Source organism: Oncorhynchus mykiss, chromosome 19, assembly GCF_013265735.2.
Source record: "Oncorhynchus mykiss isolate Arlee chromosome 19, USDA_OmykA_1.1, whole genome shotgun sequence".
In the NCBI taxonomy this organism is placed as follows: Eukaryota; Metazoa; Chordata; class Actinopteri; order Salmoniformes; family Salmonidae; genus Oncorhynchus; species Oncorhynchus mykiss.
The window spans coordinates 62,973,754-62,991,253 of record NC_048583.1 but is presented as its reverse complement, the minus strand read 5'-3'; the positions used below and the strand labels follow the sequence as shown (position 1 = coordinate 62,991,253).

General features: G+C 47.5%; 1 protein-coding gene across 2 annotated transcripts in view; it reads right to left on the bottom strand.

Moving 5' to 3' along the window:
* LOC100136022 (sodium/calcium exchanger 3) overlaps positions 1-17,500 on the bottom strand; it is a 155,324-nt gene that overhangs the window by 49,653 nt on the left and 88,171 nt on the right. The gene's annotated exons all lie outside the window — the stretch shown is intronic.

Genomic DNA, 17,500 nt, shown 5'->3' with positions numbered 1-17,500 from the left:
AGAGAGAAAGAGAGACAGAGACAGAGAGAGAGACAGAGAGAGAGAGGGGGGAGGGGGGTTAGAGGAGGAAGGGAAGAGAAGAGATCAAAAGGAGAGATGGAAAGAGAGAGAGAGAGAGAGAGAGAGAGAGAGAGAGAGAGAGAGAGAGAGAGAGAGAGAGAGAGAAAAGAGAACGTTAATTAGCCAGCAGTGACAGGCTGAGGCAGGGGAAGGAAGTCAGCAGGAGGATTAATAAACAGGGTGGTGAAAAGGCTAGAGGTCAAAGGTCAGCTGCTGTCCCTGACGATGGTCGCTAGGTCGCTCTAGGACAGCTCTGTCATAGGCTGTCCACATTGGCTCCCATGGCTGTCTTGACATCCACATCTATCATACTGTAGCGTACACATCTCATTGGTCGCGTACACATCTCATTGGTCACGTACACAGAATTTCAGATGCAATATGCTTGTGTTTTCTAGCTCCAACAGTGCAGTAATTTCTAGCACCTGGTTGGAGCCAGTTAGTGACAGTCTCTAAGGTTCAGGGCTGGGTACCTGGTTGGAGCCGGTTAGTGACAGTCTCTAAGGTTCAGGGCTGGGTAGCTGGTTGGAGCCAGTTAGTGACAATCTCTAAGGTTCAGGACTGGGTAGCTGGTTAGAGCCGGTTAGTGACAGTCTCTAAGGTTCAGGGCTGGGTACCTGGTTGGAGCCGGTTAGTGACAGTCTCTAAGGTTCAGGGCTGGGTAGCTGGTTGGAGCCAGTTAGTGACAATCTCTAAGGTTCAGGACTGGGTAGCTGGTTAGAGCCGGTTAGTGACAGTCTCTAAGGTTCAGGGCTGGGGAGTTGGTTAGAGCCGGTTAGTGACAGTCTCTAAGGTTCAGGGCTGGGTACTAGGTTGGAGCCAGTTAGTGACATTCACTAAGGTTCAGGGCTGGGTAGCTGGTTGGAGCCAGTTAGTGACAGTCTCTAAGGTTCAGGTCTGGGTAGCTGGTTAGAGCCGGTTAGTGACAGTCTCTAATGTTCAGGGCTGGGTACCTGGTTAGAGCCAGTTAGTGACAGTCTCTAAGGTTCAGGGCTGGGGAGCTGGTTAGAGCCAGTTAGTGACAGTCTCTAAGGTTCAGGGCTGGGTACCAGATTGGAGCCAGTTAGTGACAGTCTCTAAGGTTCAGGGCTGGAGAGCTGGTTAGAGCCGGTTAGTGACAGTCTCTAAGGTTCAGGGCTGGGTACCTGGTTGGAGCCAGTTAGTGACAGTCTCTAAGGTTCAGGGCTGGGTAGCTGGTTGGAGCCAGTTAGTGACAGTCTCTAAGGTTCAGGGCTTGGGTACCTGGTTGGAGCCAGTTAGTGACAGTCTCTAAGGTTCAGGGCTGGGTACCTGGTTAGAGCCAGTTAGTGACAGTCTCTAAGGTTCAGGGCTGGGTACCTGGTTAGAGCCAGTTAGTGACAGTCTCTAATGTTCAGGGCTGGGTAGCTGGTTGGAGCCAGTTAGTGACAGTCTCTAAGGTTCAGGGCTGGGTACCTGGTTGGAGCCAGTTAGTGACAGTCTCTAAGGTTCAGGGCTGGGTAGCTGGTTGGAGCCAGTTAGTGACAGTCTCTAAAGTTCAGGGCTGGGTACCTGGTTGGAGCCGGTTAGTGACAGTCTCTAAAGTTCAGGGCTGGGTACCTGGTTGGAGCCAGTTAGTGACAGTCTCTAAGGTTCAGGGCTGGGTAGCTGGTTGGAGCCAGTTAGTGACAGTCTCTAAGGTTCAGGGCTGGGTACCTGGTTGGAGCCAGTTAGTGACAGTCTCTAAGGTTCAGGGCTGGGTACCTGGTTGGAGCCAGTTAGTGACAATCTCTAAGGTTCAGGGCTGGGTACCTGGTTGGAGCCGGTTAGTGACAGTCTCTAAGGTTCAGGGCTGGGTACCTGGTTGGAGCCAGTTAGTGACAGTCTCTAAGTTTCAGGGCTGGGTAGCTGGTTGGAGCCAGTTAGTGACAGTCTCTAAGGTTCAGGGCTGGGTAGCTGGTTGGAGCCAGTTAGTGACAGTCTCTAAGGTTCAGGGCTGGGTACCAGATTGGAGCCAGTTAGTGACAGTCTCTAAAGTTCAGGGCTGGGTACCTGGTTGGAGCCGGTTAGTGACAGTCTCTAAAGTTCAGGGCTGGGTACCTGGTTGGAGCCAGTTAGTGACAGTCTCTAAGGTTCAGGGCTGGGTAGCTGGTTGGAGCCAGTTAGTGACAATCTCTAACGTTCAGGGCTGGGTAGCTGGTTAGAGCCAGTTAGTGACAGTCTCTAAGGTTCAGGGCTGGGGAGTTGGTTAGAGCCGGTTAGTGACAATCTCTAAGGTTCAGGGCTGGGTACTAGGTTGGAGCCAGTTAGTGACAGTCACTAAGGTTCAGGGCTGGGTAGCTGGTTGGAGCCAGTTAGTGACAGTCTCTAAGGTTCAGGTCTGGGTAGCTGGTTAGAGCCGGTTAGTGACAGTCTCTAAGGTTCAGGGCTGGGGAGCTGGTTAGAGCCAGTTAGTGACAGTCTCTAAGGTTCAGGGCTGGGTACCTGGTTAGAGCCAGTTAGTGACAGTCTCTAAGGTTCAGGGCTGGGTACTAGGTTGGAGCCAGTTAGTGACAGTCACTAAGGTTCAGGGCTGGGTAGCTGGTTGGAGCCAGTTAGTGACCGTCTCTAATGTTCAGGGCTGGGTACCTGGTTAGAGCCAGTTAGTGACAGTCTCTAAGGTTCAGGGCTGGGTACCTGGTTAGAGCCAGTTAGTGACAGTCTCTAATGTTCAGGGCTGGGTACCTGGTTAGAGCCAGTTAGTGACAGTCTCTAAGGTTCAGGGCTGGGTATCTGGTTGGAGCCAGTTAGTGACAGTCTCTAAGGTTCAGGGCTGGGTAGCTGGTTAGAGCCAGTTAGTGACAGTCTCTAAGGTTCAGGGCTGGGTAGCTGGTTGGAGCCAGTTAGTGACAGTCTCTAAGGTTCATCAGGGCTGGGTAGCTGGTTAGAGCCGGTTAGTGACAGTCTCTAATGTCCAGGGCTGGGTACTAGGTTGGAGCCAGTTAGTGACAGTCTCTAAGGTTCAGGGCTGGGTACTAGGTTGGAGACAGTTAGTGACAGTCTCTAAGGTTCAGTGCTGGGTACCGGGCAGGGGCCGGCTAGTGATGAATGTTTAACAGTCTCTCAGTCCCAGCTTTGATGCACCTGTACTGTCTCTGTAGAGGGGTGAACAGGCCGTGGTTCGGGTGGCTGAGGATCTTAATGATCTTCTTGGCCTTCCTGTGACAACGGGTGCTGTAGATGTCCTGGAGGTCAGTGTGCCACCGGGTGGTGCGTTGGGCTGACTGCACCACCCTCTGGAAAAGCACCAGGCGGTGATACAGCCCAATAGAATGCTCTCGATGGTGGATCTGTAGAAGTTCGTGAGGGTCTTAGGGGGCCAATTTATTCAGTCTCCTGAGATTGAAGGGGCTCTTTCTTCACCACGCTGTTGGTGTGGAGAGACAATTTCAGGTCCTCGGTGATATGCACAGCGAGGCACTTGAAGCTTTTGACTTTCTCCACTGCGGCCCTGTCTATGTGGATGGGGGGGAGCGTGCTCTCTCTGCTGTCTCCTGAAGTCCACGATCATCTCCTTCGTTTTGTTGATGTTGAGAAAGAGGTTATTTCCCTGGCACCACTCCGCCAGAAGGCTCTCACCTCCTCCCTGTAGGCCGTCTCGTCGTTGTTGGTAATCAGGCCTACCGTACCACTGTTGTGTCGTCAGAAAATTGAGTGGCCACGCGGGCATGGGTGAACAGGGAGTACAGGAGGGGGCTGAGCACGCACCCCTGTGGGGCCCCCGTGTTGAGGATCCATCCCTCTCCAGTCCCCACAGTTTAAGGAGGTACAAACTCTCTCCAGGAGTTCCATGAAAAAAAGGATAAGCTGCATCCACGAAATAAACAGGTATTTATAGACTGTTGTTTTATTCCCAAACGCATATTCCCCCATTCAGTTATAGCATGGGAGAGTGACCTCTCACCCCATCGCAATGGGACACTATTTGGAGAGGTCTGTCCACAAAATGTGTTAGGTATAAGATCATTCAGTACAAGATATTCTGTAAAACCTTCTTAACAACATTGTCAACAAGGCAGTTCCTTCAGGCCCTAGTTTTGTCACACCTGGACTACTGTTCAGTCGTGTGGTCAGGTGCCACTAAGAGGGATTTAGGAAAACTGCAATTGGCCCAGAACAGAGGCTGGCCCTTTGATGTAAACAAAGAGCTAACATGTCAATCTCTCCTGGCTCAAAGTGAAGGTATTGACATGTTGAATGCCCCGAGCTGTCTGTCTGAACTACTGGCACAGAGCTTGGTATACCCCCACACGACAAGCCACCAGAGGTCTCTTCGGCAGTAGATTCAGATTTAAAAAACAGATTAAAATACACCTTATGGAAAAGAGGGGACTTTGACGCAACACAAACATAGGCACAGACAATTGTATACACACACACACACGATAACATACGCACTATACACACACAGACATATGGATTTAGTGTAGTAGATTTTGTGTCCGATTTAGATTTAGGAAAATCTGTGGGTTTTCTTTCAGCGTCTTGCTTCCATCGATCCACGGTTGTTAGTTTGGATAAGTTGTAATCGTCACAGAGGGAACAACATCCTTTATACACTTCCTGACGAACCCAGTCACAGAGTCAGTGTACAAGTTGATACTATTCTCCGAGGCGACCCGGGAAACATTTCCTAGTCTGTGTGATCAAAACAATCTTGAAGCATAGATTCTGATTGGTCGGACCATTGTTGAATAGGTGAGGAGGAGCAGAATGGAGGCATGATCTGATTTGCTGAAAGGAGGGTGGGGGAGGGCCTTGTAGGTCTTCTAGCCCTCCCGGAAGGGAGAGTAGCAATGATCAGGAGCATTTGATGAGCGAGTAACATAGGAGATGTGTTGATAGAAATGTTGGTAGTGTTTTCCTTATATTCCCTTTAATAAATTCCTTAGCTACAATAAATGCGGCCTCAGTAAATTGTGGTTTTCGCAACGTCCAATGTAGTTCCTTGAGAACCGTCACATTGTTGGCTTGGGGGGGGAATATATATGCCAGTGACAATGACCAAAGAAAGTTTCCACAATCACACCATGAGTTTTTCATCATGAAACAAACCCTTCCACCTTTGTTTTTCCACGAAGAGTTCTTTCTTCCGCTCCGCACGATTGACGGAGAACCCCGCGAGCTGAATGGATGAAGACAATATATTCAGAGAAAAAAGGAGTATGTTACAGTCCCTGATGTTTAACTGGAATGAGATCCTCGCCCTGAGCCCAATTACTTGATTGTCCAAAAAAACTAAAACAAATGGCACTTAAGCAGAAGAGGGAAGTGACAAAGAGTCTCTTTGTCCAACAACCAAAATGAAACAGGGCTTTAGTGTCCACTGAAAGTCGACAACAACTGAAACCATAAAAGACACCCACCATGGGCACCCATTTCATTTGCACAAGAAGAGGCAAACAAAATAAAAACCAAAACACCAGACTTAAAGACAGGAAATAAACCAAAAAGGTGGAGCCAAACAGAAACGGGGAAGATCAGATAAAGGATTGTTTTTCTAGAAATGAACATAGCGAGAGACAACTAAAGGTGTTGACCTTCCACAGATATCAAGACCCCTGGAGCACTGGGCCAGCTGCTCTTTAATAGCACCTGGGCCAGCACAGGGGAAACACCTACTGACCAATGAGGTGACACCAAACGTGTATGCTAAAGTCAAACAGCACGCACAGACAGACAGACAGACAGACAGACAGACAGACAGACAGACAGACAGACGAGAAGAGTAGAATAGAATAGAGAAGAGAAGAGAAGAGAGGAGAAGACAAGACAAGACAAGAGAGAACAACTTACTGCTTCATTCTGAACACAACTACCCTGTAATGAAGTCTCAATGTCTGCAGGGGTGAGACACACACACACACACACACACACACACACACACACACACACACACACACACACACACACACACACACACAAAGAGAGGTATCTATCTCTTTTAAAAGAGCTGTTGACTGCGACACCATCACACACAAACAGGTCAATATGGCATCAGACAACAACAACCAGCGGGAGTGCTGTCCACCGATCGTCCTAATTGATCTTTTAAAGAGTTATTTACGAGGGAGAGGGGGAGGGACGGAGGGCAGTTAAGTGGTCAGAGCAGAGTAGATACCGAAGTGGCTCTCTGCCTCTCTCTCTCTGTCCAATGGTATCATAGTATTGTCTCTCTGCCTCTCTCTCTGTCCAACAGTATCATAGTAGTGTCTCTCTGCCTCTCTCTCTGTCCAACAGTATCATAGTAGTGTCTCTCTGCCTCTCTCTCTGTCCAACAGTATCATAGTAGTGTCTCTCTGCCTCTCTCTCTGTCCAACAGTATCATAGTAGCGTCTCTCTGCCTCTCTCTCTGTCCAACGGTATCATAGTAGTGTCTCTCTGCCTCTCTCTCTGTCCAACAGTATCATAGTAGTGTCTCTCTGCGTCTCTCTCTGTCCAACAGTATCATAGTCGTAACACCAGTATCATATAATTAACCCCAGGAGAAATAGCACAGTTCAGTGATGTGATTTATGCATACAGTACATAAAATCATGGTAAAGGGATTTTATCTGCCTGTCTCTGAGCCTGCCTGCCTGACCACTCTGCCTGTCCTGTCTCTGAGCCTGCCTGCCTGTCATGTCTCTAAGCCTGCCTGCCTGACCACTCTGCCTGTCCTGTCTCCGAGCCTGCCTGCCTGACCACTCTGCATGTCCTGTCTCCGAGCCTGCCTGTCTGACCACTCTGCCTGTCCTGTCTCCGAGCCTGCCTGTCTGACCACTCTGCCTGTCCTGTCTCTAAGCCTGCCTGCCTGACCACTCTGCCTGTCCTGTCTCTAAGCCTGCCTGCCTGACCACTCTGCGTGTCCTGTCTCTGAGCCTGCCTGCCTGACCACTCTGCCTGTCCTGTCTCTGAGCCTGCCTGCCTGACCACTCTGCCTGTCCTGTCTCCGAGCCTGCCTGCCTGACCACTCTGCCTGTCCTGTCTCTAAGCCTGCCTGCCTGACCACTCTGCCTGTCCTGTCTCCGAGCCTGCCTGCCTGCCTGACCACTCTGCCTGTCCTGTCTCCGAGCCTGCCTGCCTGACCACTCTGCCTGTCCTGTCTCTAAGCCTGCCTGCCTGACCACTCTGCCTGTCCTGTCTCCGAGCCTGCCTGCCTGACCACTCTGCCTGTCCTGTCTCTAAGCCTGCCTGCCTGACCACTCTGCCTGTCCTGTCTCCGAGCCTGCCTGCCTGAACACTCTGCCTGTCATGTCTCTAAGCCTGCCTGCCTGACCACTCTGCCTGTCCTGTCTCTAAGCCTGCCTGCCTGACCACTCTGTCTGTCCTGTCTCCGAGCCTGCCTGCCTGACCACTCTGCCTGTCCTGTCTCTGAGCCTGCCTGACCACTCTGCCTGTCCTGTCTCTAAGCCTGCCTGCCTGACCACTCTGCCTGTCCTGTCTCTAAGCCTGCCTGCCTGACCACTCTGCCTGTCCTGTCTCCGAGCCTGCCTGCCTGAACACTCTGCCTGTCATGTCTCTAAGCCTGCCTGCCTGACCACTCTGCCTGTCCTGTCTCTAAGCCTGCCTGCCTGACCACTCTGCCTGTCCTGTCTCCGAGCCTGCCTGCCTGACCACTCTGCCCGTCCTGTCTCTGAGCCTGCCTGACCACTCTGCTTCTCCCTGACCCTGAGCCTGTCTGACCACTCTGCCTGCCCCTGAGCCTGCCTGCCTGACCACTCTGCCTGTCCTGTCTCTGAGCCTGCCTGACCACTCTGCTTCTCCCTGACCCTGAGCCTGTCTGACCACTCTGCCTGCCCCTGAGCCTGCCTGCATGACCACTCTGCCTGTCCTGTCTCTGAGCCTGCCTGACCACTCTGCTTCTCCCTGACCCTGAGCCTGTCTGACCACTCTGCCTGCCCCTGAGCCTGCCTGCATGACCACTCTGCCTGTCCTGTCTCTGAGCCTGCCTGACCACTCTGCTTCTCCCTGACCCTGAGCCTGTCTGACCACTCTGCCTGCCCCTGAGCCTGCCTGCATGACCACTCTGCCTGTCCTGTCTCTGAGCCTGCCTGACCACTCTGCTTCTCCCTGACCCTGAGCCTGTCTGACCACTCTGCCTGCCCCTGAGCCTGCCTGCATGACCACTCTGCCTGTCCTGTCTCTGAGCCTGCCTGACCACTCTGCTTCTCCCTGACCCTGAGCCTGTCTGACCACTCTGCCTGCCCCTGAGCCTGCCTGCATGACCACTCTGCCTGTCCTGTCTCTGAGCCTGCCTGACCACTCTGCTTCTCCCTGACCCTGAGCCTGTCTGACCACTCTGCCTGACTCTGTGCCTGCCTGCCGTTGCCTCACCTCTGGTTTACTGACCCCTGCCTGCCTTGACCTGTCTATTGCCTGCTCCTGTTCGAATATGAAACTATTGTTTATTCGACATGATCTACATCTGGGCCTTACTTTCACACCCGATAGTACGAACTGGCCATGACTGACTCATTTCATACCTGATAACTATAGAGCCTGCCAGTATCAACAGACTGTAGTAGTGCCAGAGAGACAGGCCAGATGGTTGGGGTAATTCAATAGAGCCTGCTAGTATCAACAGACTGTAGTAGTGCCAGAGAGACAGGCCAGATGGTTGGGGTAATTCAACAGAGCCTGCCAGTATCAACAGGTTGGGATAATTCAACAGAGCCTGCCAGTATCAACAGACTGTAGTAGTGCCAGAGAGACAGGCCAGATGGTTGGGGTAATTCAACAGAGCCTGCCAGTATCAACAGACTGTAGTAGTGCCAAAGAGACAGGCCAGATGGTTGGGGTAATTCAATAGAGCCTGCTAGTATCAACAGACTGTAGTAGTGTCAGAGAGACAGGCCAGATGGTTGGGGTAATTCAACAGAGCCTGCCAGTATCAACAGACTGTAGTAGTGCCAGAGAGACAGGCCAGATGGTTGGGGTAATTCAACAGAGCCTGCCAGTATCAACAGACTGTAGTAGTGCCAGAGAGACAGGCCAGATGGTTGGGGTAATTCAATAGAGCCTGCTAGTATCAACAGACTGTAGTAGTGTCAGAGAGACAGGCCAGATGGTTGGGGTAATTCAACAGAGCCTGCTAGTATCAACAGACTGTAGTAGTGTCAGAGAGACAGGCCAGATGGTTGGGGTAATTCAACAGAGCCTGCCAGTATCAACAGACTGTAGTAGTGCCAGAGAGACAGGCCAGATGGTTGGGGTAATTCAACAGAGCCTGCCAGTATCAACAGACTGTAGTAGTGCCAGAGAGACAGGCCAGATGGTTGGGGTAATTCAATAGAGCCTGCTAGTATCAACAGACTGTAGTAGTGTCAGAGAGACAGGCCAGATGGTTGGGGTAATTCAACAGAGTCTGCCAGTATCAACAGACTGTAGTAGTGCCAGAGAGACAGGCCAGATGGTTGGGATAATTCAACAGAGTCTGCCAGTATCAACAGACTGTAGTAGTGTCAGAGAGACAGGCCAGATGGTTGGGGTAATTCAACAGAGTCTGCTAGTATCAACAGACTGTAGTAGTGTCAGAGAGACAGGCCAGATGGTTGGGGTAATTCAACAGAGTCTGCCAGTATCAACAGACTGTAGTAGTGTCAGCGAGACAGGCCAGATGGTTGGGGTAATTCAACAGAGTCTGCTAGTATCAACAGACTGTAGTAGTGTCAGAGAGACAGGCCAGATGGTTGGGGTAATTCAACAGAGTCTGCCAGTATCAACAGACTGTAGTAGTGTCAGAGAGACAGGCCAGATGGTTGGGGTAATTCAACAGAGTCTGCTAGTATCAACAGACTGTAGTAGTGTCAGAGAGACAGGCAAGATGGTTGGGGTAATTCAGCAGAGTCTGCTAGTATCAACAGACTGTAGTAGTGTCAGAGAGACAGGCCAGATGGTTGGGGTAATTCAACAGAGTCTGCCAGTATCAACAGACTGTAGTAGTGTCAGAGAGACAGGCCAGATGGTTGGGGTAATTCAACAGTCTGCCAGTATCAACAGACTGTAGTGGTGTCAGAGAGACAGGCCAGATGGTTGGGGTAATTCAACAGAGTCTGCCAGTATCAACAGACTGTAGTAGTGTCAGAGAGACAGGCCAGATGGTTGGGGTAATTCAACATAGTCTGCTAGTATCAACAGACTGTAGTAGTGTCTGAGAGACAGGCCAGATGGTTGGGGTAATTCAACAGAGCCTGCCAGTATCAACAGACTGTAGTAGTGCCAGAGAGACAGGCCAGATGGTTGGGGTAATTCAACAGAGTCTGCTAGTATCAACAGACTGTAGTAGTGTCAGAGAGACAGGCCAGATGGTTGGGGTAATTCAACAGAGTCTGCCAGTATCAACAGACTGTAGTAGTGTCAGAGAGACAGGCCAGATGGTTGGGGTAATTCAACAGAGTCTGCTAGTATCAACAGACTGTAGTAGTGTCAGAGAGACAGGCCAGATGGTTGGGGTAATTCAACAGAGTCTGCCAGTATCAACAGACTGTAGTAGTGTCAGAGAGACAGGCCAGATGGTTGGGGTAATTCAACAGAGTCTGCCAGTATCAACAGACTGTAGTAGTGTCAGAGAGACAGGCCAGATGGTTGGGGTAATTCAACAGAGTCTGCCAGTATCAACAGACTGTAGTAGTGTCAGAGAGACAGGCCAGATGGTTGGGGTAATTCAACAGAGTCTGCCAGTATCAACAGACTGTAGTGGTGTCAGAGAGACAGGCCAGATGGTTGGGGTAATTCAACAGAGTCTGCCAGTATCAACAGACTGTAGTAGTGTCAGAGAGACAGGCCAGATGGTTGGGGTAATTCAACATAGTCTGCTAGTATCAACAGACTGTAGTAGTGTCTGAGAGACAGGCCAGATGGTTGGGGTAATTCAACAGAGTCTGCCAGTATCAACAGACTGTAGTAGTGCCAGAGAGACAGGCCAGATGGTTGGGGTAATTCAACAGAGTCTGCTAGTATCAACAGACTGTAGTAGTGTCAGAGAGACAGGCCAGATGGTTGGGGTAATTCAACAGAGTCTGCCAGTATCAACAGACTGTAGTAGTGTCAGAGAGACAGGCCAGATGGTTGGGGTAATTCAACAGAGTCTGCCAGTATCAACAGACTGTAGTAGTGTCAGAGAGACAGGCCAGATGGTTGGGGTAATTCAACAGAGTCTGCCAGTATCAACAGACTGTAGTAGTGTCAGAGAGACAGGCCAGATGGTTGGGGTAATTCAACAGAGTCTGCCAGTATCAACAGACTGTAGTAGTGTCAGAGAGACAGGCCAGATGGTTGGGGTAATTCAACAGAGTCTGCCAGTATCAACAGACTGTAGTAGTGCCAGAGAGACAGGCCAGATGGTTGGGGTAATTCAATAGAGTCTGCCAGTATCAACAGACTGTAGTAGTGCCAGAGAGACAGGCCAAACCATAACAACATACTTTTAGAAAGGTTCTACCTCTCTACCAAACAGCACTGCTACTACAGACGGACCTCTACTCCCCCTCCTCTCATCCTGTCTTCTCTTCCTCACCTCTGATCCTCTGTTCTGCTCTGATTCTCTGATCCTCTGTTCTGCTCTGATTCTCTGTTCTGCTCTGATCCTCTGTTCTGCTCTGATCCTCTGATCTTCTGTTCTGCTCTGATTCTCTGTTCTGCTCTGATCCTCTGATTCTCTGTTCTGCTCTGATTCTCTGTTCTGCTCTGATCCTCTGTTCTGCTCTGATTCTCTGTTCTGCTCTGATCCTCTGTTCTGCTCTGATTCTCTGTTCTGTTCTGATCCTCTGTTCTGCTCTGATCTTCTGTTCTGCTCTGATCCTCTGATCCTCTGTTCTGCTCTGATCCTCTGTTCTGCTCTGATTCTCTGTTCTGTTCTGATCCTCTGTTCTGCTCTGATTCTCTGTTCTGCTCTGATCCTCTGATCCTCTGTTCTGCTCTGATCCTCTGTTCTGCTCTGATCCTCTGATTCTCTGTTCTGCTCTGATCCTCTGATCCTCTGTTCTGCTCTGATCCTCTGTTCTGCTCTGATCCTCTGATTCTCTGTTCTGCTCTGATCCTCTGATTCTCTGTTCTGCTCTGATCCTCTGTTCTGATCCTCTGTTCTGCTCTGATCCTCTGTTCTGCTCTGATCCTCTGATTATCTGTTCTGCTCTGATCCTCTGTTCTGCTCTGATCCTCTGATTCTCTGTTCTGATCCTCTGTTCTGCTCTGATCCTCTGATTCTCTGTTCTGCTCTGATTCTCTGTTCTGCTCTGATCCTCTGTTCTGCTCTGATTCTCTGTTCTGCTCTGATCCTCTGTTCTGCTCTGATTCTCTGTTCTGTTCTGATCCTCTGTTCTGCTCTGATCTTCTGTTCTGCTCTGATCCTCTGATCCTCTGTTCTGCTCTGATCCTCTGTTCTGCTCTGATTCTCTGTTCTGTTCTGATCCTCTGTTCTGCTCTGATTCTCTGTTCTGCTCTGATCCTCTGATCCTCTGTTCTGCTCTGATCCTCTGTTCTGCTCTGATCCTCTGATTCTCTGTTCTGCTCTGATCCTCTGATCCTCTGTTCTGCTCTGATCCTCTGTTCTGCTCTGATCCTCTGATTCTCTGTTCTGCTCTGATCCTCTGATTCTCTGTTCTGCTCTGATCCTCTGTTCTGATCCTCTGTTCTGCTCTGATCCTCTGTTCTGCTCTGATCCTCTGATTATCTGTTCTGCTCTGATCCTCTGTTCTGCTCTGATCCTCTGATTCTCTGTTCTGATCCTCTGTTCTGCTCTGATCCTCTGTTCTGCTCTGATCCTCTGTTCTGCTCTGATCCTCCGCTCTGCAGCTGGATGTGTTTTAGTAGCACTGTTTGGACCGCTGCATCTCCTCCTAAACCACCAGACTACTCTGTCTCCTCTCCTCTCCTCTCCTCTCCTCTCCTCTCCTCTCCTCTCCTCTCCTCTCCCCTCCCCTCCTCTCCTCTCCTCTCCTCTCCTCTCCTCTCCTCTCCTCTCCTCTCCTCTCCTCTCCTCTCCTCTCCTCTCCTCTCCTCTCCTCTTCTCTTCTCTTCTCTTCTCTTCTCTTCTCTTCTCTTCTCTTCTCTTCTCTTCTCTTCTCTTCTCTTCTCTTCTCCTCTCCTCTCCTCTCCTCTCCTCTCCTCTCTTCTCCTCTCCCATACTTTTTCTTGAATTGGTTTCAGCTAGTTCATTATTTCACTGTTCAGTAGACTATATACCATGACGGAGCAGGATAGGAGACAGGCACCTTACAGTGCAAAAGATGTGGGAGGAACAGGTACCACCTCTGTCCAAAATGGCACTCTATTCCCTATATAGTGCACTACTATTGACAAGAGATCTATGGGTCCTGGTCAAAAGTAGTTCAGGACATAGGGAATAGGGTGCAATTTGGGATGCAGGACACAGTACAGTAATGTAGTGCACTATATAGGGAATAGGGCTCTGGTCTAAAGTAGTGCACTATATAGGGAATAGGGCTCTGGTCAAAAGTAGTGCACTATATAGGGAATAGGGCTCTGGTCAAAAGTAGTTCACTATATAGGGAATAGGGCTCTGGTCTAAAGTAGTTCACTATATAGGGAATAGGGTCCCTGGTCTAAAGTAGTGCACTATATAGGGAATAGGGCTCTGGTCTAAAGTAGTGCACTATATAGGGGAATAGGGCTCTGGTCTAAAGTAGTTCACTATATAGAGAATAGGGCTCTGGTCTAAAGTAGTTCACTATATATGGGAATAGGGCTCTGGTCTAAAGTAGTTCACTATATAGGGGAATAGGGCTCTGGTCTAAAGTAGTTCACTATATAGGGAATAGGGCTCTGGTCTAAAGTAGTTCACTATATAGGGGAATAGGGCTCTGGTCTAAAGTAGTTCACTATATAGGGGAATAGGGCTCTGGTCTAAAGTAGTTCACTATATAGGGAATAGGGCTCTGGTCTAAAGTAGTTCACTATATAGGGAATAGGGTACCATTTGGGATGTAGAACACAGTACAGGAACAGCAGCTGTTGATGTGTATGCTACAGTAGCTGAACCATAGCTGACTGTAAGGACAGAAGGAGGGTGTATGCTAGCTGAACCATAGCTGACTGTAAGGATAGAAGGAGGGTGTATGCTAGCTGAACCATAGCTGACTGTAAGGACAGAAGGAGGGTGTATGCTAGCTGAACCATAGCTGACTAAGGATAGAAGGAGGGTGTATGCTAGCTGAACCATAGCTGACTGTAAGGACAGAAGGAGGGTGTATGCTAGCTGAACCATAGCTGACTGTAAGGACAGAAGGAGGGTGTATGCTAGCTGAACCATAGCTGACTGTAAGGATAGAAGGAGGGTGTATGCTAGCTGAACCATAGCTGACTGTAAGGATAGAAGGAGGGTGTATGCTAGCTGAACCATAGCTGACTGTAAGGATAGAAGGAGGGTGTATGCTAGCTGAACCATAGCTGACTGTAAGGATAGAAGGAGGGTGTATGCTAGCTGAACCATAGCTGACTGTAAGGATAGAAGGAGGGTGTATGCTAGCTGAACCATAGCTGACTAAGGATAGAAGGAGGGTGTATGCTAGCTGAACCATAGCTGACTAAGGATAGAAGGAGGGTGTATGCTAGCTGAACCATAGCTGACTGTAAGGATAGAAGGAGGGTGTATGCTACAGTAGCTGAACCATAGCTGCCTGTAAGGATAGAAGGAGGGTGTGTGCTAGCTGAACCATAGCTGACTGTAAGGATAGAAGGAGGGTGTATGCTCATACTCATACACAGGTTCCAAATGGCACCCTACAGTATGCCCTATGTAGTACACTACTTATCACCAAGGCCTACAGGTCTCATGTCAAAAGATGTGGACTATGTAGGGAACAAGGAAAAGGGTGCTAATTGGGACGTAGCCAGAGTCTATCTACACCCACTGTTTTCTCTCTTTCATCTTTTATTTTTTATAAAAATGTTCTGTCCTCCTGACTGGCCCACAGTAGAGTTACAACATAGTGGTTTCTGCTGACTGGCCCACAGTAGAGTTACAACATAGTGGTTTCTGCTGACTGGCCCACAGTAGAGTTACAACATAGTGGTTTCTGCTGACTGGCCCACAGTAGAGTTACAACATAGTGGTTTCTGCTGACTGGCCCACAGTAGAGTTACAACATAGTGGTTTCTGCTGACTGGCCCACAGTAGAGTTATAACATAGTGGTTTCTGCTGGCTGGCCCACAGTAGAGTTACAACATAGTGGTTTCTGCTGACTGGCCCACAGTAGAGTTATAACATAGTGGTTTCTGCTGACTGGCCCACAGTAGAGTTACAACATAGTGGTTTCTGCTGACTGGCCCACAGTAGAGTTACAACATAGTGGTTTCTGCTGACTGGCCCACAGTAGAGTTAGAACATAGTGGTTTCTGCTGACTGGCCCACAGTAGAGTTACAACATAGTGGTTTCTGCTGACTGGCCCACAGTAGAGTTACAACATAGTGGTTTCTCCTGACTGGCCCACAGTAGAGTTACAACATAGTGGTTTCTGCTGACTGGCCCACAGTAGAGTTACAACATCGTGGTTTCTGCTGACTGGCCCACAGTAGAGTTACAACATAGTGGTTTCTGCTGACTGGCCCACAGTAGAGTTACAACATAGTGGTTTCTGCTGACTGGCCCACAGTAGAGTTACAACATCGTGGTTTCTGCTGACTGGCCCACAGTAGAGTTACAACATGGTTGCAGCTTTTAAAAAACACAGCTGTTACAGTGAATGAATGAATAAATGGAAGGATTCATTCATAAATAACCAAAAACACAGTTTTGCTAGACATAGTAGACATAATACAACACTGATCTGAGACCTTTATTGGTCTTTAAAGTCTTAGATCTACTGCTCTATACTTCTATTAGATCTACTGCTCTATACTTCTATTAGATCTCTATACTTCTATTAGACCTCTATACTTCTATTAGATCTCTATACTTCTATTAGATCTCTATACTTCTATTAGATCTACTGCTCTATACTTCTATTACATCTACTACTCTATACATCTATTAGATCTCTATACTTCTATTAGATCTCTATACTTCTATTAGACCTCTATACTTCTATTAGATCTCTATACTTCTATTAGATCTACTACTCTATACTTCTATTAGATCTCTATACTTCTATTAGATCTCTATACTTCTATTAGATCTACTGCTCTATACTTCTATTAGATCTACTACTCTATACTTCTATTAGATCTCTATACATCTATTAGATCTCTATACTTCTATTAGATCTCTATACTTCTATTAGACCTCTATACTTCTATTAGATCTCTATACTTCTATTAGATCTCTATACTTCTATTAGATCTCTATACTTCTATTAGATCTACTGGTCTATACTTCTATTAGATCTCTATACTTCTATTAGATCTACTACTCTATACTTCTATTAGATCTCTATACTTCTATTAAACCTCTATACTTCTATTAGATCTCTATACTTCTATTAGATCTACTGGTCTATACTTCTATTAGATCTCTATACTTCTATTAGATCTCTATACTTCTATTAGATCTACTACTCTATACTTCTATTAGATCTCTATACTTCTATTAGATCTCTATACATCTATTAGATCTCTATACTTCTATTAGATCTCTATACTTCTATTAGATCTACTGGTCTATACTTCTATTAGATCTCTATACTTCTATTAGATCTACTGCTCTATACTTCTATTAGATCTCTATACTTCTATTAGATCTCTATACTTCTATTAGATCTCTATACTTCTATTAGATCTACTACTCTATACTTCTATTAGATCTCTATACATCTATTAGATCTCTATACTTCTATTAGATCTCTATACATCTATTAGATCTCTATACTTCTATTAGATCTCTATACTTCTATTAGATCTCTATACTTCTATTACATCTACTACTCTATACATCTATTAGATCTCTATACTTCTATTAGATCTCTATACTTCTATTAGACCTCTATACTTCTATTAGATCTCTATACTTCTATTAGATCTACTACTCTATACTTCTATTAGATCTCTATACTTCTATTAGATCTCTATACTTCTATTAGATCTCTATACTTCTATTAGATCTACTGGTCTATACTTCTATTAGATCTCTATACTTCTATTAGATCTCTATACTTCTATTAGATCTCTATACTTCTATTAGATCTCTATACTTCTATTAGATCTACTACTCTATACTTCTATTAGATCTCTATACTTCTATTAGATCTCTATACTTCTATTAGATCTCTATACTTCTATTAGATATCTATACTTCTATTAGATCTCTATACTTCTATTAGATCTACTGGTCTATACTTCTATTAGATCTCTATACTTCTATTAGATCTACTGCTCTATACTTCTATTAGATCTACTGCTCTATACTTCTATTAGATATACTGCTCTATACTTCTATTAGATATACTGCTCTATACTTCTATTAGATCTCTATACTTCTATTAGATCTACTGCTCTATACTTCTATT